The sequence below is a fragment of the Crocodylus porosus genome, unplaced genomic scaffold (genome assembly GCF_001723895.1).
Source record: "Crocodylus porosus isolate Cpor-Errol unplaced genomic scaffold, CroPor_comp1, whole genome shotgun sequence".
NCBI lineage: Eukaryota > Metazoa > Chordata > Crocodylia > Crocodylidae > Crocodylus > Crocodylus porosus.
In genome coordinates, this window is record NW_017728916.1 from 26,468,779 (window position 1) to 26,486,197 (window position 17,419).

General features: G+C 45.9%; 1 long non-coding RNA gene across 1 annotated transcript in view; it reads left to right on the forward strand.

The window, feature by feature from the left end:
- The window catches only part of LOC109311080, a 21,720-nt gene extending 10,518 nt beyond the window's left edge, over positions 1 to 11,202 (forward strand). The window contains exon 3 of the long non-coding RNA XR_002101405.1: positions 11,109 to 11,202. This is a non-coding gene — a long non-coding RNA (uncharacterized LOC109311080). The remainder of the gene's footprint in view (positions 1 to 11,108) is intronic.
- The last annotated feature ends 6,217 nt before the right edge of the window (positions 11,203 to 17,419 follow it).

Consider the following 17,419-nt stretch of genomic DNA (forward strand, 5'->3'; position numbering starts at 1 on the left):
ACCTGTTTCTCCCTTTTGACCATTGGTCTGGGCTCGCTGGCTGTTGCTGGGCCTGGTAGTTCATCGTCTCCTCCGCCCTCATCTTCACTCCATGCCACTGGCTTCACATCTAGTTGGCCATCAGCACCCTCTCCACTCCCCCATCTGGAAGGCAGTACACTTCAGAAGGGTACCCACCAGAAGGGGTACACTCCTTAAAAAAAGGTTAAAAACCCCTGGCCTAGATAAATTGGAGGGCTGGGCCAAAAGAAATTCCCTGAGGTTCAAGATGGTCAAGAGTTCTAGATTTTTGCAAGTGCAAAGACCTGCACTTGGGATGGAAGAATCCCATGCACCGCTACAGGCTTGAGAACAACTGGCTAGGCAGAGGCTCGAGCACAGAAGAGGACCTGGGGAGTTACAGCGAACAATAAGCTGTGTATGAGTTAGTGTGCCCTTGTTGCCAAGAAGGCTAACAGCATACTGTGCTACATTAGTAAGAGTGTTGCCAGGAGATTGAAGGAAGCATGGGTGACTGGTGTCTCCTGACTCTGGGCAGGACACCAGTGGCTAATTGCCAACCAGGGCAAGGGGTTTCCCCAGCAGCCAATTGCTGACCCTAGAAGCACTGGTAAAACTGGTAGTGCCACCGGTGCTTCAGGAGTGGCACCAGCCTGCACTCCCTAATCCCTAGCCAGTGAGGGCCAATCTTGGAGGGGGTACATGCCCCCCATCCCTCCCCATGCATCACCTATGGAAGGAAGTAACTCTTCCCCTCTATATTCTTCACTGCTGAAGCCACATGTGGAGTACTATGTCCAGTTTTGGGCCCCCCACTACAGAAAAAATGTGGACAAGTTGGAGAGAGTCCAGCAAAGGGAAATGAAAATGGTTAGCGGGCTGGGGCATCTGACTTCTGAGGACAGACTGAGGGAACTGGGTTTATTTAGTCTGCAGAAGAGAAGACTAAGGAGGGATTTGATAGTAGCCTTTAATTACCTGCAGGTTGGGTCCAAAGAGGATGGAGCTAGACTGTTGTCAGTGGTGGCAGATGATAAAACAAGGAGCAATTGTCTCAAGTTGCAACGGGGGAAGTTTAGGTTGGATATTAGGAAGAAACCTCTCTCACTAGGAGGGTGGTGAAGCACTGGAATGGATGATCTAGACAGGTGATGCAATCTCCATCCTTGGAGGTTTTTTAAAGGCCCAACTTCACAAAGCCCTGGCTAGAACAATCTAGTTGGGGATGCTCCTGCTTTGAGCAGGGGGTTGGACTAGATGACCTTGTGAAATCCCTTCCAACTCTAATTTTCTATGATTCTGTGATAGTAGTTGTGACCGGCAGTACTATCATATGGTGGAATGAATTAGTTTACTCCAGGCTAATAGGGGGCACATGTGTCAACAGTAATGCTGTACTGGAGAACTAAATAGTCAACTCCACAGTAAAGCATACATGTGGATTCCATCCCCCTCCCCCCCATCTTAACTTATGCTAATTTAGACTGACTTAAACTTACTAGGCACATCTACATGAGATGTTAAGGCAATGTAGTGATGAGCTATTGCAATATAGCATCAGTGGACACAAACTCATTCCTATTGCACAGCAGGATCAGAAATGACCCTTGCGGCACTGGGACTGTGTAGTAACCAGTGGTTACTGTGCAGTCATTTAGTACTTCCTAAAGCAAGTACTAAAATGACTGCACAGTAACAAGTGTGCAGTCGGGTGTAGACACGTAGATGCACCCACTGACCCTTAGAAAGCAACCTGCTGAAATGGTTAAACAATGAAGCTGAAAGAGGATTCAAGACTACAAAGGTCTATAGCTGGGAAAACCCAAGCTTCATTTTTTATCTTCAAATTATTTATTTCTGTCACTCTCTGCCTGAGCTTTTGCAAATCAGGCAATGTTTGCCAGCTGTAAGAGAGATTCATCTCTCTGTGTATTGAAGATGCCCTGAATTTCTCCAAGGCATTTTGAGTCCGTATATTTCCAGTACATTAGCTTTTCACATATTTTGAACTGAAACTGCTATGCATTTGAGAAAATGAGACAAAGATTTTGGGGATTTAAAAAAAAAAAATGATGTCCTTAGAAAGTAGCTACTATTGCTCATGATCAAATGTAGTAATATTGTTATAGTGCCAAGGTGGAATTTGCCACATCCTGACTTCATAGATATCCATCTTTCTCTAAAGAATATTTTGGAAAGTAAGCCGGGAAAGGAAAGCAAGAGAAAGAAAGATGTCTTCAGCTTAACAGTTACCCCGGTCATTTAGCCAGGCTTCAGTGGCCAGCACTTCATACTTTGCTGGCCTAGTTTACAAAATGCTTTTGACAGAATTAAATTGGTGTTAAAAACTCAAGGTGTGAGAATCCCAGGTGTCCATGGAAAAGGCCAGGGTAAATGACATTCACCAAGGCACACTGATTTACAAGCTGTTTGTACACAGAGTAGCTTGAGTCACAGAAACAGAGAACAGAATCTACAGCAAACACATTAAGGAAACATTAGGGAATCTTCTGCATGGGGAAAGTGGGTTCAAACCAATAGGCTGCCCAAATTCTGCTGACAGATATACCACACTGCTATAAACCTGAAATTCACTACAGCTGAGCCACTCAAGCATTTGTGCAAATTAGTGTCGAATTTCACTCTGTTGGTATTGAAAGCATCAAGGATAATGATGTGTAATACAGTTCATACCAAAGAAAGAAACTTGCAAATCATCACATTAACTCTATCCAACAGATGTGTTACAGATACCAAGACAGCTGAAACCATTCATTGCTATCCGTGATGGTGAGAGCACTATCCCCTTATGGTACTTTCCCCTTACCCCACATCACTGTAGTCAAAAACTTGCCTCTCCTCCTAAGTAAGGATTTCCTAGACCATACATTTCTTTGCTTCTCTTCAGAGGTCTGGGGGACCTTGATCTGTTTCATAGGCTTTTGGTCATTTAAGTGATGTCTCAGACCCTATATAGCAGGAGGATGGAAGGTAGGGCAATAGTGAGACATAATTCGAATCACACCACATCTCCCCTCCCAAACTGGCTGTCCATAATTCATGTGTCTGTTATGCATGTGACTTATAGTCTTCCTAGGAGGCTTTACCGATACCTTTCTTGAATGGTGAAGGATCGCCATGCTTTGGAACCCAAGTTGTTTAACCACAGTTCCATCTGTCTTTATCACATACGAGTCCATAAATATGCAGTAATTCAGCCCACGACCACAACAATGGGGAATTTAGAGGAACACTAGAAAGAAGAAGAACACCTAAACTAAAAGCTTGCCTACTTTGATAATCTGGCTATCGTAAAAGCATTGGAACAATTATTCCGCTCCAGCTATTTCAGACTAACTCCCTGTATGGGCAGAATTATTCTAAAACAAAGGTGTCTATACAGGAGACTAAATCCTGTGTCATCTTTACATGTCCAGGCCCCTGATGCACATTATATTTATTATAAAATTTACTGTTTAATTGCACCATATACTTAGACATGCTACATGTGTAAAGTAATTATCACACAGTAAAAATGGCCAGCCAGCCAAAAATATGTTGCTTGAGAAACATAGAACCTTTTTGTAGCTGGTTTCTATCGAGCTTAATTTGAATGTGTGGCATATCACTGACAGCGATAGTATTTTTCCAGATCCTCAGGTAGAACATTTCTCAACCTGTGGTACGTGACCCAAAAGTGGGTTGCAAGATCTTAAAAGGCCCATGGGGAGGAGTTTGAGGGAAATACTGCAAGGCTGCGTGAAGCTGGGGGCGGGGGGTATAATGTTTACTCTATGCCATTGGGTTCCAGGGATAGGGACTCACTCAGACCTCCATGCCTTTGGGGTTCTGTCCTCAAGTCACTGTTCAGCAGAGACTGGTGGGGTGGTAAACAGCTTTATCTTTATTAGGAACAGGATTCAGGAACTCACATGCTCACAGCTTGCAGGGAAAACTACAACAACCCCCCATCACAAACCTCACCCACAGGGCATCAGGGGGAGAGACTAGGTCATTCCACTGCTGGCCCCTTAAAGGTACATTCTATATGGGGGGGAGGGGGTGTTGAGCACACAGCAGGACAGCATAAAGTAGCTGAGAGAAAAAGACTGTGTGCTGGGGTGTGGGCCAGGGCAAGCTGATAGTTATGCCAATAGGTCCCAATGTGAAAAAGGTTGGGAACCACTGCTCTAGTATTGCAGGGTAAATTGCTCTCTATTTCCCCACCTGCCACTCCTTCTGCCAGGGGACTGTCAGTGACTCATGCTGAACTCTGCTGCCCCGGAGTGTCTCAGCAGGAAATGCCATCACGATTCACTCCATCTCCCTTTTCCCAACCACCTTTCAAAGCTACTTCTTTAAGGAGTCATTAGCACCTGTAATAAGTAAAGTGTAAACAGACATGCAACATGATGTGCTCTACTTGCACATAGGCTTGGAAGGATTCAATTTTTATCAATAGCCATCATAAACATTGATTTCACCTGACACTTGCAGACAGACACAAAACATTTCCATCAGTAATCATCAAAATTTACACAAAGGGGACTGTAATAGGCTGCAGGATGACAACCTAGAGAAATCAGTTAGCTGGGAACAGGCCACCTGTGTAGGGGCTCACAGCTGGCTCAGTTAATCAATGAGGGGAAGTCAATTGGTTGACCTGGAAGTAAAAGGAGTTGGGAAGAGGAAGTGGGGAGAAGGGCTTGGAGAATAGCTTGTTTGTATGGAGAGGATGGGCTCCTTAAGGGAAGACCAGAGGGTCAGAACTAGCCCTGGCTGGAGTGTTTATTTTGGAGTTATGTTGTATTAGCAATGGAGCCCTGTGGTGCAGATTAACTTGGGGGCTTCAAAGCTTGTGTTGCTGGGCACAGGTTAGGGGGAGGCGTGTTCACCTGGATTGTTTGCTTTTGCTTTTGTCTGAGTTACAGGGCGCAAAATAACCCAGTGCATTACAGTTTGTGTTTCACCCCAGAGAAAGACTGCCTCTGGGGCCAGATTAAAGGCCTCAAGGACTGAATTGAGCTAGGCTAGCTGGCACAGGTGTGCGCGTGCGTACACACACACACACACACACACACACACACACACACACACACACACGTTGCTGTAGGACCTGGAGGCCACGTCAGTAAAGCTACTGGGAGGGGAGGCTGGAGGGGTAAGGTTGGTAGCAGCAGGAGTCAGGTGCCATTGACCATTTGTTCTGCCCAGGTCCAAGCCACGGCAGCGGCCAAACTCCCATGGAGCCTGGCCCCGCCTCCCCAGGAGTTTGGCCCCTGCCCCACTCACACATGTAGGCCAAGCCAGAGTGGGCTGTGCTGGAGTTTGCCCCTGCATGATCTGGGCTGGGACCAAGCTACTGTAGAGTCCATCCCCACCCCTGCATGATCAGGGTGGAGCCAGCCTCACGTGGAATCCAGTCCAGCCCCTGGAAGATTCAGGCAGAGGCCAGATTCCTGCAAAGGCTGGACTGGGTCAGGCTCTGCGAGAATTTGGCCCTTGCCCTGGCTAGGACCTGGGCTAAGAGGGGTTGATGGTACTGGGCTACCACCCCTGCCCCTTCAACCCCTTCTTCCCTGCACAGCCCCCAACTCCTGCAGCAGCTGATGTGCATGCATGTGTGTGCTAAATTGTTAAAAAAAAACCATGTTTGCACAATCCTGAAAATTTCAACCGGTAATCCAAATAAATACTTTAAAATAAACATTGATTTTATTTGTTGAGAATAAAAAAAAATCAAATTTTGCCAAGCCTACTTGCACAGTAGTTGGGAGGGGACTGGAGGGCAGGGGAGGGGATAAGTTGGGGAAAGAAGAAAAGCATACAAACAAAAGGGCCTCAAAGTGTTCCAGAGAGTTTGAGCTCTGATGTTCCTGCCCCCAACCCTTCACATAGGCCTCCTCTGCTCTCTGCAAGGGTTGGATAAGCATATCCATTACCCAGGGATTTTTCAGAGCTCACTTCTCATTAAGAACACAGCTGAAGGTATGTGGTGGTGGAGGGGAGGGGGGGAACGAAGGGAAGCTGACATCCCGTCTAGAAGCTCTCCAGCTGCACGTGCTGGCTGAGCAAGTTCTCAGAACACTGTTTCCCCCTCTAGATAGCTTGCAAGGTACATGGAGCGACAGTTTCCATAGAGCAACATTACCTGCTTCTTGATAGAAATAACACCTGCTAGGGAAGGTGGCACTTACGTAACTATGTAACTTATTTCTGGCACTTCCACGCAGTTTGGATACTATATAGCCCTTTTCTTGCCTTCTAAACATGCTTAAAGGCTGCACTTTGGTCATACAGGTGTCCAGGTAGAAGAGAACCACCTGGGCACATGCTTAATAACAGATAAGTGTTGAAATTTCAGTTGCAGAAAAATACATGACCAGTCAGTGTTTGATAGAAGAGGGGCCCTTATATTTTAGCCCAGTCGCTTAGCAGTTAGGACACCTGTTCAGATTGCAGGAAACCTAGGTTCTAAATTGCCTTCACCCATCATGGGTTTGACCCTTCATCTGCTGCTTCCTAGAAAATCTAGAAAAAGATGTGTGACCAGGAAAGAGTAAGTGAGCTCTAAATGGTGTGGCTCAGTGAGACAGCTGACACACAGTAGTTGGAGGTTGAGATCCACACTTTACCGGTGCAAGGGTGGCTAAGAACCTGGATCTTCCATTCTTATCAACACCCACTAGGCTATTGGGCTAAAAGGTGTAAGGGCTCCCCTTCCATCAGGTATACATGTAGGACAATCCTATTCTGCTATAAGTGGAAGCAGAATCCAAACAGAGTAAATGCCAAAAATAGCAGGTATATAGGTATGTAAGTGCCAATTAGGCACATAAAAGTAAAAGGTGATTTAGCCAAGGGAGAATCTACCACACTAAATATTGTCACAACTAGCCTTTTGCCATCCCCCAGAGGGAATAAGAGGAACAAGATGAAGAATAGCTCTTGAGAGCCAGGCTTAACTGACCCTTCATTGGAACAATACAGCAGTGGTCCTCTTGTTAGTAAACCATTGGGCTGCAGCTTGCAGCAGAGTGAGAGGCCCTCCGCATCTGCTGGGGGGCCCAATGCAGAGAAGGCCTGGCTTCTCTGCTTTGGGTCTGAGCTCTCTTCTTTTCAGGTACCAACTCCCTGCAAAATTCTCGCACTTTTCAGTGATATAAGCTTAGGATGTCTTTATACATGCTCTGGGCTTGGGGGCAGGGGAATGCTATAATTACAGTGGCTCTCGGGAGCTGCTGTAATTAAAGCCCCCACAGTGTCATGTATATTCAGTGTCCTACTCTTCAAAATGGTGGCAGGGGCACTTTAATTAAAGCATGTGTAATTGATTAATAGAGTCTGCTCTGACACATTGCAATTACAGTGTGTTGGAACAGATGTCCTGCATGTCTACAGGCACCCCTAGTGCTCAGAGGTAGTTACATAAGGCAACAAGAACATAATGTTGGACCTAAGGTCCACAATTTATCCAATAAAATAAAACTTAACATGCTGAACATCCAATCACAGATTAAACAGTGCCTGTTGCTGTACTCAGACTATTTGTCCCCCTAGGGATGAAAAGGGACATTTAACTAACAGAATGCAGAATACAACCTAGGACATAACTTAAAAAGAAAAACATAATTGACATATAGCATTGCCCTAGAGGCCTGCACACAAATACGCGCAGAAGGCACCTTTGCACTTTAGATGCTCCTGAGCCTAGGAAGTCTGCCTGGTGGCCCTACAGACCCCTTACAATTTTCTCCCAGCCTCAGCACTTCACTGGAGCCTTGGACCAGCTCTGTTGTGGTCGGGGGCTAGGACTGCCAAGCAGTTGGCACCAGTCTCCTCATGGTATTAACTTTGTCAAGCAGTTGGACATCAGCTCAACACATGTCAGGTACTAAGATTTGGAAACAGAATCATAGAAAATTAGGGTTGAAAAGGACCTCAGAAGGTCATCTAGTCCAACCCCTCTGCTCAAAGCAGGACCATGCCCAACTAGATCATCCCAGCCAAAGCTTTGTCTAGCCGGGCCTTAAAAACCTCCAAGGATGGAAATTCCACTTCCTCTCTGGGTAACCTGTTCCAGTACTTCATCACCCTCCTAGTGAGAAAATTCTTCCTAATATCTAACCTAAACTTCTCTTGCTGCAATTTGTGACTTTGCTCCTTGTTCTGTCATCTGCCACCACTGAGAACTGTCTAGCTCCATCCTCTTTTGAATCCCCCTTCAGGTAGTTGAAGGCTGCTTGTAACAGGCTCACCTCGCAGGGCCAGGTCTCAGTGCTGGCCTCCTGTCTGTTCAGGGCTAACCCCCGTCTCACTCATCTGCCATGCCTTGATGATAAAAATAGTAATGCTGTTACAAAGGCAGGAGGCTGCCCATTTTCCATTTTTCTCCCTCCTGATGCCAAAGGCCTTAATACACACCCCAACCTCCCCTTACACATGTCCCATGCCCCACAGATGTTTGTAGGCCTAGCACCTGGTCTCCCTCCCAGTGCACACACCGGGCATTCCATATCTGGCCTAGCACCTAGCATCCAACCTGGGGCGCACACTGGACATTCACATATGTGGCCTAGCACCCAGCCTCCAGTCGGGTGGCACACACCAGGACTTTAGCAATGCCTAAGTAAGTCTGCCCTGTCACATCCAATAATCAACCATTCTCTTATCCAATAATTCTGCTTCCTCATTTAGGTAATTCTGCCTTCTCACCAGGGCTACTCATTTCACAGCCCCTCAATTGAGCCGCTGCATATGCTCAGCCCCCTCTTTGAGCCGCTGGGATCTTCCGCCATATGGGCTCAGGTAGCTGCTGCCATGCCTGGCCCCTAACCCTGGGGTCTCTCACCCTGTGGGGCTCAGGTGGCTGCCACTGGCCCTCTACGCTGGGCTCAGGCATCCTCGACACTGTGCTTGTCTGGCCCCACTCTCCTCTAGTATTGTAACCCATCCATAGGTAGGGGCTGGGGTTTCCAGGCACCCCTCCTCATCTTTCACTAGGGAGGTAACTGGCCTGGCATTTCTTGGGGACTCCCCTGCCACAGGGAGTCCCACCAGGCCTCCCTTCCCAGCAGTGTGCACTTTTAGGTCATACCCAGAACCAGGCCAACCCCCATAGCTCCTGCCTTTACCTCCAAGGTGTTTCTGAGCAGCAACTCAGCTGGTGTTGTCGCGTCATGTCACTTTACTCTACTCTACTCTACTCTACTCTCCCCCACAACAGACTGCTGCCTTCCCCTCTGAGGGCCTTGGCTAAAATGGAGGCTGCTCCACACCCTCAGCAATCCAACGGCCTTCCTGGGGTCATGAGCTAGCCTTGATGAGGCTAGCACCCACCTGCGAGCTGCTCCACTGCCAAATTCAAACCTTAAAGTGGCAAGCAAACAGGTGCTCCGCCGCAATGTTATTAAATCCCCTCTGCTGTCTCTTCTCTAGACTAAATAAGCTCACATCCCTCAGCCTCTCCTCATAAGTCATGGGACACAGCACCTTCACTATTTTTGTTGCCCTCCACTGGACTTTCCCCACTTTGTCTGCATCCTTTGTGTAGTGGGGGACCCAAAACTGAACACAGTTTGTGTGGCCTCATCAGTGCAGAATGGAAGGGAATAATCACTTTCCATGACCTATTGGAAACACACCTACCAATTCAGCCCAGTATGCCATTGGCCTTCTTGGCAACAAGGGCACACTGTTGGCTCATCTTCACCTTATTGTCCACTGTAACCCCCAGGTCCTTTTCTGACTTCCCAGCCAGTCATCCCCCAGCCTGTACTGGTGCATGGGATTGTTCCATCCTAAATGCAAACCTTTGCACTTGTCCTTGTTGAACCTCATGAGATTTATTTTGGCCCAATCCTGCAGTTTCTTAAGGTCACTCTGAATCCTAGCCCTATCCTCCAACTTGTAAATACTCCTCACTGTAAAAGTCCTAACTTTACTATGCTACAATGGCACATAGCATGTGCTTTACTGCTAGAAAGCTCAAAGGCTAGCATTTTAAGAGCAGTTAACATGTCCTAAGTATAATGTGTGACAAGGCCTTAACAGCTACCATGGAGCAACCAGTATATGATCTATACTGAGGAGGGCCACTTGCATGATCGGGGGCAGCAGGGCAGGCCCTATGACGAGAGGCTATGGGATCTGAACCTGTTCAGCCTCCACAAAAGAAGGCTGAGAGGGGATCTGGTATCTGCCTATAAACTGGCCACAGGGACCAGCAGGCAATGGGAGAGTCCCTGTTTCCCCAAGCATTACCAGGGATAACAAGGAATGACGGCCATAAGTTGACTGAGAGTAGATTCAGACTAGACATCAGGAGGAGCTACTTCACAGTCAGGGTGGCTAGGAGCTGAAACCAACTTCCAAAGGAAGTGGTGCTCACCCCTACCCTGGAGGTCTTCAAAAGGAGGCTAGACAGCCACCTAGTCAGGGTAATTTAACGCCAGCATCCCCTCCTGCCCATGGCAGGGGGTTGGACTTGATGATCTGCTTAGGTCCCTTCCGACCCAACCAACTATGAAACTATATGCCTCTAGCTCCTAATATCTTTCTTTAATTTGCTCATTAGTCTATGTTTTCAGTAAAGCTTGTTGCCTTTTGTAAAATACTTTCCCCTTTTTGGAATGTGGTTGTTATATTTGTTTTGAAAGAGAGGCAATAGACATACAGAGAATTTGTTTCTGTAGCTGCTTATTAATTGTTCTAGAAACAGAGAGCAACTTCTGTGAACAATCCACTATAGAAGTTACAAAGCCTTCACCCTGCAAACAGAGCTAAGTTTATAGCATCCATTCATCAGTGAGTGATGCTGGATAATTGTAGCTATCTAGTGACTGGTGGTACATTTTCTCTTTAGGCTGTAAAGACTGAAGTTAGATGTGCAGGTCCTGCCACAGTCATCACAGGTGTATGTGGTGTTAGGGGATACTGTACTGATCAGCTATTTCCTTTAGTCACATTTCTGTTGTAATTCAGGTGACCATTTCTTGTTGTGATGTTGGACTCCATGATTGAGAAGGGAGTGCCACTTTGTCCTGTGTCCTGCTAAGGCATCCCAAAGGTTTGGGTCTATTCCAAAAGCCTTCATATCCTACTTCCAGATGTCTTTGAAGTGCAATTTTGGGCACTCTACTCTTCTCTTATCACCTGCAATTTGCTCATACAAGATGTTCTTTGGGATGCATCCATCTTCCATCCTGCAAATATGGCCAAGCCAGCATAAGTGCTGCTGGTTGAGTAGACCAGTGATGGTTAGCAGGTTGGCTTTGGTGATGACCTCTGTGTTGGTGATTCTGTCTTGCCACTTGATGTCCAGGATGTACCATAAACAGTGTAGGTGGAAGATGTTCAGCTTCTTTTCTTGATATGCATATGTTGACCATATCTCACTGCTGTACGTAAGGACACTTAGGATACAGGCTTTGTACAAAAGCAGCTTAGTTTTGATTGTGAGTTTTGTATTGTTTCATACCCATTTGGAGAGATTATTGAAAATGGTAGCTGATTTTCCATTGTGCACATTTAACTCTTCATCCAGTGATAGGTTGTCACTCACTGTGGATCCAACGTAGTAGAACTTGTTCAGTACCTCAAGAGGTGTGTGCACTCCTCTGCTCATAGAAAAAGGTGTAGTTGGACTCATGAATGGAGCCTGAGTTGGCCAATTTTGTCTCCTGCAAGGCTACAATGTCAATATTAAGTTTTTGTAGAATTTAGTCAATCAGTGAAGTCTTCTAGACATTGTCCATCATCTGTAAATTGGCATCAATGCCAGAACACATGATCCTGACATTCTAGCTTCCCAGCCAGAAGGTTTTCAAGTTTCTTTTCTTGTTGCCTGGTACTGAATTTTCCATCTGTTTTTCAACTTTTGGTCTATCCCTATGCACCAAATGAGGATGGCAGACCATGGTGGGTTAGCACCTTACTGGCTGGGGGCAGACCAGTGGACCACAATTGGTGCCTCCCACTGATGAAGGTGACCTGTGGCGCTCTATACAAATTGAGTTGAGCTTATAACCCATAACTACCTCCTTCCGTGTTCTACCCATGCAAGTAGCAAACATGGAGTGTCCTCTCATTCAGTTTTGGCTGCAATGGCTAGGGCAGTTGGTATGGAGATGCTTGAGTTGCCTATATATCAATGTCCCCCTCTTGGCCTAGCCAATTGATCTCAAAGGCAAGGCAGAAGCCAGTACATTTGGAACCAGCTTGACCTAAGGAGCTGCCAGTATAAAGATGTTGAATCCATCTGTCTTTTGGGGCTCCACTCCTAGACTGGTTGCCAACCAGGGTTGGAGAGCCCATTTCACCCTGACATGGCACCTGCCTTTTGGTGGCATTTCCTCCACCAGTGGTAAGGACTTCCTTCTAAGTTGCTTCTCCACCTAAAGCCATTGCCACAGTAGGGGTTGCTAAGCTATTGCAAGCTGCCCAGCTCTCCCTGTTGACAGTTATAGGTAGTACTGTCTACTGTCATAACGGTAGCAGACCTGGCCTGGTCTGCAAACAGAGCCAAGTGTAGTGCTTATAAATAGGGACCTACTTAATTCATGGTGAGACAAAGTAATTTTCATTGTTTGGTTGCAGGATGAAGAGCCAGTTTCCTCACCTTTCCCTGGTGGCCTCAGCCATCACCACTGATTGGCGGAGAGGATCTGGGTGTGAGAAGGGATGAGGGGATGGCTGCCATCTTGGCTACTGTCCTTTGTTCAGCCCCTCCCCTTGCTGCTGATTAGTGGAGAGATGTGGTGGATGAGAGATGAGGGGGCAGCTACCATATTGGCTGCTGGCTGCCCTTTGTGCTGTCCTACCAGCTGCTGCCTTCCCCTCCCAGACAGGCTGCAAAGCAGTAAGGACTTCTGGCTCCTACAAGGGAGCTAGCATTTTATTTTAAAAAAAAAAAAAGTTAATTTCATGGACGGTTGTGAGTTTTGTGGTTTCTGCAAAACTGCAAATTGAGTAGGTCCCAACTTGTAAGTCTTCTCATTAAAGGCATAATAGACTAGATAGTAACAGATTTCCTACAGTAGATTAGGCAAATATTATATTAAGAATATATTGCCTATATAATATATAGACAGTTATTAAATAGGATATATATTAACATTGGTTTATTGATGTATTGCTTTTTATGTTACATTTATTAATTTTTTTTTATATTACTGATTAGGGTTTGATACAGAGACATAATATTGATGATATGAGCTATCGTCTTACTTTCAGTATGGCTAACTACAAAGTTTTAAAAATCATGAGTTCGATCTGAAAAAAATCATGAGATCAGACAAAACAATTAATAGATTTTAAAAAATTGTGAGCGGGAGGGTGATCCTAGCTGCATCTCCCCACTGTACTCACCTGCCACAATTTATATCAAAAGGAAAAGAAGGAGATCAGTGGTCTTTTATGGATAAGGATCAAATAAAACTGCCCAGATGGTACATACTTGATATAAGTTTATTTCCCAGAGAAAAGTAGCACAGAAACAGAAGTCTCACCGATTACCTCATTAGCGAGACATGTCTGAGTTGCTGAGCAGATCTTGCAACACCGGATGCGTCTCCAGTCGCACTGTACCGCCAAACGTTCTAAACGCCGATTGTCGTATTAGCAAGGCGCATTCCCCACGCCTCTAGCTTCTCTTGAGTGCCGGGAACAGTCTAGGTTATCCCCTTGCTCTCCGCACTGCCGCACGTGGCAAAACTGTGGATCTGGGGTCGGGGTTTAGTCCAGCCTGGGACCCTCTTTCCCCACTGTCGTCCCAGAGTTCTTATCACTATGTGGGATTCCCCCTGCTGAACCACTATGCCGTGTCTCAGTTCTCCTCACACTCACCGGGATCGCCTGAGGAGTAAGGTAAGCAGCCTGCCTGGCATCTTTTGTCTCAGGTCCCCGACGTCTTTTCCCAGGCCGTTAGACGGGCTCCTTGTCTCTCTCCCTTTTCTTGCACCCAAAGGCAATCAGTCTGTCTTCTGCCACTGGTTTTATGCTGGGTTTTCATGGGCTAATCACCTGATTTTGTCTTGGGTGTGTAATTCCTCCCACCTGGAGGGGTCGTCGTCGGGTCAGTCTGACCCAAACTTGTCTAAGTAACAAGGCTCCTGCTCGAGTCCCTGTTACAAAAATAATGTTAAATATAAGGTTTTCTTATACATCTAACTTCTGAACTTTCCGAAGTGTGGTCATGCCACATTTGAGGGCGGGTGGGGAATCATCTGTTTGTTTGTTTTCTTTGCTTTTGTGTTTTGTACATTATGATAATTAGAAACAGCTTTTTTAATGGAAGTACAGATTCTTACCTTATCGTAGGATCATAGGAAGGTAGGGCTGGAAGGGACCTCATAAGATCCTGCCCCTGATCAAGGCAGGATCATCCCTAACTAAACTATCCCACGCGTGTGTCTGTCCAACCTGCACTGAAAATTTCTAAGGATGGTATTTTCACAATTTCAGTATGTAGCTTGTTCTGTTGTTTGACCACCCTCTGGGCCTTGTTACACAGTAATACTGGGCATCTCCTGGAGCTCTTAACTCCTGAATTGTCTGCACATTAACACCTGAAACTGGTTTTAAGCACTCATTATGCAGATCAAGGTTACACCACTCCAGGGCAGGATTATCTCTGATCTATGTTACTGAGCTCACATTACACTAAGGTGCAGTCTGTCCCCCACAATCACTTCTGACAGGTAGTCTGAGGCAACTCAGGCAGCCAGTAATATGCTCAACATAGATGTCCCGTGACCATCTGATACTGGGTTGTGCAAGTTCCCTGCAGCCAGGTGCTACACGCTGTGCCAGCCACATGCTGCAGCAGCAGGCCCACAGTATACCCCTTCTGCTGCACAGGGCATGGCAGAAGCACACAGCCCCCTCCTTTCCTCATTGCATAGGCTGCACAGGCAGCACACAGCCCGCCTGCTTGGGGCACCTCTGGCCCTCCTGCACTATGTGGCAGTGGGAGAGGCAGCTGCAAGGGCTTCTGGTCCACATGTGGCCTGTGGGCTACCAGTGGGACAACCCTGCTATGACAGATTGCTGTAACTTAAGGTCCTAATGTATATATTATTTTTAAAAATGTTACTGTACTAACTTGCATGGGAGTTCATGCCTCAAATAATACAAGTGCATGTAGCTGGACTCCATGAATTTTCCTAACACAGGTATCACAAGCAGATACCTGTGGCTACTAACAAAGAGGTCTGGTCTCAGTTTCCAAACCACATCCTGCTTCAATAGTTCTCCCACCTCTCTCCCTGGAAAAAGGAGGGGGAAGCTCCACTAAGTATATACAAAACTTCATTTTAAATACTCATAAATTTAAAACAACTTAGTTGCTAACCCTGTTATTTAATCATTCATGAGATTTAAACAAAGCAAAACAAAACAGCTTTCTAGTTAAGTTGGGTTTGAATTAGCCAAGCAGAAAATTTCTAATTAGAATATATGGGTAAAGTTGGTTGTTTTTATTTTTTATTGAAAAATTTTTAAATAACAGGCATACATAAAAGATGTGCAGATCTGTATTTTGTGGGAGGAATGCAGCATTTCTTTGTGGTCAAAGTTAATATGTCTGTCCTAGGGTACTTTTCCCATAACCTCCATTAGTAAATTAATCCATTAGAGTAGAAGTGTCCACATAGCATGATAGAACACAAACAGGTCATGGACTACAGTCCAACAACTTGGCTGACACTGGGAACATCTACACATGCTATTAATGTGTAGCCATTCAACTGCTCCTGGGTGCAGCATCTACATGTGTGCCAGGGACTGCAGCAATTTCTGCTGAGGTGGTACAGCCCCCCAGCTGGCAGGGGAGGGGGTGGAACAGGGGGTCAACCCCAGACTCTGGGTGGCAGCATCAGGCAGCAGAGGGATGGTAGGAGCCAGGGGTTTGGTACCCAGTTGGCTGAGCTGACTGGGTGCAATTTGCACCCAGTAGTCACCAGCTACACATGCGTTTGATTGCACTTAATGACTCTGCTGTAAGATAGTACCGCCCCCAACAATACAATCTTATGGTGTAGTTAATGGCCCCATCCAGAAAAAACAGGGAATGCAGTTTGTGGTGCTACAAACCTATTTGTAGCACCACAAACCACTCATGGTGAATGTTAAAACATGCCCTGCAGGAACAAAATTTGCTACTGAGATTTTCCAGTAGCAAAAAAATGAAAAAGCAGCAGGAAAAAAAGCAGCACATAACATGCTACAATAGGGTGCACCAAAACAAACAGACGCTTGGTCTTCCAGAGAGACACTCTGGCTGCTGCTCAAAGTCTCTCTACTATTTCATTTGCCCCCTGGCTGCTTCAGCATGCCAGGGCTTGGGGGGAGCTGGGAAAGGGCAGTTTGCCCTCAACAAAGTGCATGTTACAGGGACGTGCACTGCGGTACAGAGTAGCAGCAAAAATTTGTGCTACGGCATTTTTACCATTGCAAGTGCACCACTTGTTCATCTGGATGTGGCCAATTAGTTTACTGCACCCTAATACAGGAGAGAGCCAAAGAAATGTAAAATAAAAAAAAAATCAAATGTAAAAAGTCACCAAACTGGATATTTATTGTGCCTACAGATTAGCAGATGATGATCTCATTCACCATTTGAATACTTTCAGGCTGGCTAGAGCCTCTGTGTATTTTCTTCTTAATTGTATGGTTTAAGCACAACTGAATCAATCTTGATCACAAATAAAAACAATCACTTTGGTACCTGTACATGAGCTCAGAGGCTGCTCTGATGCACTGTGATTACAGTGCATCAGAGCAGACATGATTGATTGAGTTTCCTGGAGCATGGTAATTTACTACACTCCACCCAGCCTCCATATCTCGTGTATCAGCATCCCTGCTCTTCAAAATGGTAGTGGGGTACTTTAACTAAAGCGCCTTCAATGAACTTTAGATAAAGTGTCCCTCAGCACCATTTTGAAGCATGGGGATACTGATACATGAGATGCTCTGGACACTTTAACTAAAGCGTTTCTCAGAGCTGCTCTAATTAAAGCAACCCGCACCCCCAAAGCATGTGTAAAAACACCCTTTGAGATTGGGACTAAGGTTGGGATAAAGCTGCACAAATGTTATTCTGATCTTAGCCCATCCACATCATTGGGCATCTTCTAGTAGCAGAAAAAATTATAGGCACCTATATATGTGCAGTTAGACTTCTCCAGCAAGCTGTAATTACAGTGTGTTGGAGTAGACTTGATTAATTGAGTCTGCTGAAGCATAGTAATTACCACGCTCCAGCAGACTCCAGCTTCATGTGTATCTGTGTCCGTGGACCAAAAAATGGCAGCGGAGCGCTTTAATTAAAGCCCATTCGAGCTTTAGCTAAAGCACCCCTGCTATCATTTATCAGCATGAGGACACGGGTACAAATGATACTCCGGGTGCTTTAATG